This window comes from Pinus tabuliformis, chromosome 1_1 (assembly GCF_031772625.1).
Source record: "Pinus tabuliformis cultivar Carrire ecotype Pingquan chromosome 1_1, CPIR1, whole genome shotgun sequence".
NCBI lineage: Eukaryota > Viridiplantae > Streptophyta > Pinopsida > Pinales > Pinaceae > Pinus > Pinus tabuliformis.
In genome coordinates, this window is record NC_142297.1 from 32,148,996 (window position 1) to 32,154,663 (window position 5,668).

Consider the following 5,668-nt stretch of genomic DNA (forward strand, 5'->3'; position numbering starts at 1 on the left):
CTTGAGTACTAAAAAATGTCATATGATGATGAACGAAGGAATTGTACTGGGACACTTCATTTCATTCCTTGGGATTCAAGTAGATCCATCCAAAGTACAGGTAATTCAGACCCTTCCTATTCCTAAAATGCAAACAGATGTAAGAAGTTTTTTAGGACATGCTGGATATTACAGAATATTTATCAAAAAATTTTCTAAAATAGCTTCTCCTTTGTTTGTGTTACTTATGAAAAATGCTGAATTAAAGTGGACTAATGCCTGTCAGAAAGCATTTGATGAACTTAAGCATCAGTTGTCTACAACTCCTATTCTGAGGGGACCTGATTGGGCACTTCCCTTTCATATATCCTCTAATGCTTCGGATACTGCAATTGGAGCTATCTTGGGACAAGAAGAGAATAATCTTCCTTATGCTATCTATTTCATTAGTAAGAATATGACCCCTGCTGAGCTTAATTACACAATTACTGAGAAATCATTTTTAGCAGTTATCTATGCTATTAATAAATTTCGACATTACATTACTGGTTATCCTACTTTTGTTCATACTGACCACTCGGTTATCAAGTATTTAATGAATAAATCTGTCACAAATGCTCGAGTTACCAGGTGGTTATTGTTACTACAAGAATTTGATATTACAATTGTAGATCGATCAGGTAAAGAAAATGTAGTTGCTGATTTCCTTTCTCGGATAAAAACTGATGATAATACTCCAGTAGATGATTCCTTTCCTGATGAGTACTTGTTTGTAGTATCTGCTCACTCAACGTGGTATGCAGACATTTCCAATTATCTAGTTGCAGGGAAGCTACCATCACACCTATCACATCGGGAAAAAAGAAATATCATTCAACAAAGTGCTCAGTATAGCTGGATATGTGGGTGTCTTTTTCATACAGGACTTGATCAGGAAATCCGAAGATGCATTAGAGAAGATGAGGTTTACAATATATTGAAGGCTTGTCATGATGGCCCTTGTGGAGGGCATTTTGCTGATAAGAGAATAGCACATAAAATTCTCAGGATGGGTTATTATTGGCCCTCACTTTTCAAGGATGCAAAGAAATATGTTAGGGCCTGTGATAGTTTTCAGAGAATGGGCCAACCTAATCATAGAGATGAAATGCCATTGAACCCCCAGGTAATACTTGAACCCTTTGAAAGATGGGCTCTAGACTTTGTAGGACCCATCAACCCTCCATCCAACCAAAGAGTTTATATATTGGTTTGTACAGATTATATGACTAAATGGGTGGAAGCTAAGGCACTTATTAGAGCTAATGAAGAATATGTTTTAACCTTTTTATTTGAAGAAATCTTCGTTGGGTTTGGAGTGCCTAGAGAACTAGTCACAGATGGAGGACCTCCTTTCAATTCTCATGGTTTTAAAGCTATGCTTCAAAAATATCATATCAATCATAAAATGACTACACCTTACCACCCCCAAGCTAATGGTCAGGTGGAAAGTACAAATAAAGTCATAGAAGCTATTTTAACAAAAACAGTGAAGGAGAATAGGAAGGATTGGTCTCAAAAGCTGCCTAAGGCATTATGGGCTTACAGAACCACCTAGAGGAACACTACAGGTTTTTCACCCTATGAATTGGTTTATGGAAAAAGTGTTGTTTTTCTTGTGGAATTTGAAATCAAAACCTTAAGAACTGCTTTAGTTGTTAATCTTGATTTGACTGATGCATAGACAGCCAGGCTGCAGCAGCTTCAGGAATTGGATGAAAAGAGGTTAGATGCCATCCATCAAAAAACTATGATTCAACAACAAAGAACCAGGTGGCATGATAAAACTATTAAGCATAAGCAGTTCCAAAAAGGTAATTGGGCTCTATTGTATGATTCCCGGTTCAAAAATTTTCAAGGGAAATTGCGAACAAGGTGGCTAGGACCTTATGAGATAGACACTATTTTTCCCAATGGAACGTAAGGCTCCTAACAATTGATGATGCTAGAACACCATTGTTAGTGAATGGGTATCGGCTTTGTCCGTACCAACAACCAATTTCTAAGGAGGATTTTAAAGCCACTTGCATGGCAGATTCACATTATATCTTTTTGGGGGAGCCTGCTGCCCCTCATTGCATTTAATCTATGCATTATATATTCTTTTATTATTAGATTAGATTATTTAACTAATAATACCTATCAAGGGTTTCCATGTTAAAATTTATTATTTTGCAGGTCTCATATTGGGAGGTTGGTTAGAACAATCGTATTGCAAGCAGGACCGAGTTTCATTTTGGGAAACATTCTTATCTCATCACAATTCATAGCTCATTCCCCCACATTACCTCTCAGCAACACTTTCCTATTTTGCTTTACAGCAACATCTCTCTTTGTTTTCCCTGTTGCTGAAACACCAACTTTTCCCTTTTTTCCCATTTGTTGAAACACCAATTTTCCCCATTGCTGAAACACCGACTTTCTCCATCTCTCCCTAAAACACCAATTTTTCTCATTTTTCCCGTAATCGAAACATTAATTCTTCTCAAAAGAATGGATACATATTAATTTCCATTGTGAGAAAAATCTATTGATCCCTATAACTTTATTATTTCACGACCTCCTCCTATGTTTATAAAATCCTTTCATATAAATACCCTCAGATTACAAAACCTTGTTCATAACCATTCGTGATCTATTAGCAACGACATTTTCGAATATCAATCAAAAGTAAACATGAGCTATGTGTTTTTATGTGTAAATATTAAACTATAGTTAATGAGAAGATTGTGACATGATTACCGCAATTGTCGTACATTCAAACTTATCATTTTAGCCGCAGTTGGGGGGGGGGATACCAAAATTTTGCAATCATTTCACGACACGCCAATCACCGTCATTTTTTACCACGATTATGTCCCATCACCCCATCTTTGTCTTATTATGTCATGACCTTATTTCCAAAACTTACCCTGTTTCGAGTGCGGTAACTCGGCTCTGTATTATGCATTTTACTGAAGCAAGTAACTATGGGAGGCAACACTATTCGAAATGAACCCGGCTCAACAGCTCTATTGGAATTGCACCCAGAGGTATATCAGATTTTTCAGTAGGCAGGCTGGGTAGATTATTTTCGAAGGCTCCAAGGATTTGATCCTCAGCAAGTCCTTGAATTCGCACGCAATTTACAGGAAGGCTACTCTACCGTTCAAGGAGTCTGAATTCCAGTAACAGAGGATGATATAGCACAGGTTTTAGGTTTACCGGTCGCTGGCATTCGATGGTTCAGTCGCAAACACATCATTTTGAATGCATAGCAGGACTTCCTTCTACCAGGAGAGCGGGTCGAGCCTAAAGGCAGGGGTGTTGCACTTCATTCATTACCACCTCCATGGCCGAAGGTTGCCGAGTTTGTCAAGCACTATCTCACCTACGAAGGACGTTACCAGGTAGTTTATCAGCATGATTTTGTCCTGTTGAATCATTTAAGACATGGTCGTCTGTTAAATATGCCGTATTATCTACTTGGGTGTCTAAAGAATATGTCACATTATTCCATGAATGCGAAGTACCCACTCCTTTCCCTCACTCACCATCGTCTTGTTCAGCTTCTAATTCAAAGGGGATTTGCTCAACAGAATCCCCCTCTCCTTAACAACCCACCCCCAAAACCCCATGAAGATGTTGAAATTCCTCAAGCAGCGGCCGAAAATCCCCAAGGAACTGCTGAAGTTCCTCGAGTAGCAGCCGAAAATCCTCAGGAATCTACTGAAATTTGTCAAACAGCACCTGAAACTTCCCAATTAAATGCTGAAAATCCCCAGCCACCCGTAGCAGTTAATCCAATCGACCCCTCCATTTTATCGACCCCACCTCATAATTTAGCTGAATCATCCACTCCCACTGTCCATATCCCCAGCGATGATTCAGATGACAACATTCCCATTGCTAAGCTCAAAAGGAAAAGGCAAGAAAAGGTTGCACCCCTACCAAAAAGATGAACAAGGGCCTCAATTAAAGAACTTCTGATGACCCTCCTACCCCAGAGAAAGCTACTCATAAGGGAAAAACCACTGTGCTTCCTGCCTTTTTACCTCGAAGACGAACGAGGAGGTTTTTCTGAAGTGGCAACTAAAACCACTACCCTAAATTCTCCACCTATTATCCTAAAACCCCATACCCCACCATAGTCCCAAGGCCCTGAATCTTTACCTACCTCACCCTCAGGTATTGAAATGCAAAATGCACAGGATTTTGTGACATCATTCCTTTCAGAGAATGTAGCTGTTACATAAGAACCAACTACTGATTCAGCAACTGCTTCGCAAGAACCCATTGTTGATCCATCAAAAGTAGATACCCAAGATGCTATAGAGCATGTAGCTACCCCACAAGAACCAGCTACCGACTCAGCAGGTGCTACACAAGAACTACCTGTTGATGTCCAAAAAACAAACGACCTAGATGTAACTGCCCCACAAGAACCAGCTACCGACTCAGCAGGTGCTACACAAGAACCACCTGCTGATGTCTAGAAAACAAATGACCAAGATGTAGCCGCACTTGACTGAACAGTTGCCACACAAGAACCACCTGTTGATGTCCATGAAACAAATGACCAGGATGTAGCCGCACCAACTACTGACTCAGTAGTTGCCACACAAGAACCACCTGCTGATGTCTAGGAAACAAATGATTGGGATGTAGCCGCACCAGCTACTGACTCAGCAGTTGCCACACAAGAACCACCTACTGATGTCCAGGAAACAAATGACCAGGATGTAGTCGCGCCAGCTACAGACTCAGCAAGTGTTATACAAGAACCACCTACTGATGAGCAGAATATAGATAATCAGGAACTAGCTTTGCAGTCAGCAGCTGTCACACGAGAACCATCTGCTGTTATGCAAAATGTGGATGTGCAGCATGATATAGCAGTTATAGAACCAACTGATGATTCAGCTGATGTCACACAAAAACTACCTGCCGAGGCTGCAAGCAATGAAGCTGCTACCGAACAACAACCTTTCCATTCATTAGAATCAGCTACTGAGACGGTGATGGCTACACAAATCCCAGTCACCTTGGCGTCCCTTTTACAAGAAAACAAGTTTCTGAAATTTGAGCTCGAGGTTTATAAGCAAGAACTAATAGTGGCAAGGGAATCCTATGAAAGAGAGTTTAATCTGTACACCTTAGCTCATGCAGCATCTGCAACCGAGAAAAGTGCAGAGAAAGATCAATATAGTGAATACATGTGCAGCCAATGTGGTAATATTTATCAGCAAGCTGGTTATAAGATAGTCGAAGTCCCATTGCCTGGAGCCACTCCTGCATCGAATCCTGTTATAGTTAAAAAGGAACACCCTGCTATTACACAAGAACCAGCAGGGCCTTCAAAGTTTTTTGAAAAATAAGTGAAACCACAAATACCTAGCCCTACTCTGGTTGTTAAAACTGAAAGTCCTGCATCAAGACCTACAAAGACTGTGTTTACCCAGACTGAACCTCGGCATTCAAAGACTGTCTTCACTCAGACCACAAGCACTCAAGCACAAATGGATGCATGGAAGAAGGAATATGTTGTGTCACAAGAAAGGATCTTGCAGGAACATAAATTATCATGGAAAAATCATGTATATGCAAATTGGGAAGTGTTGGAATAGTTTTATGCACAGAACAAGGAAAATAAACAGTTAAAAACTAAATT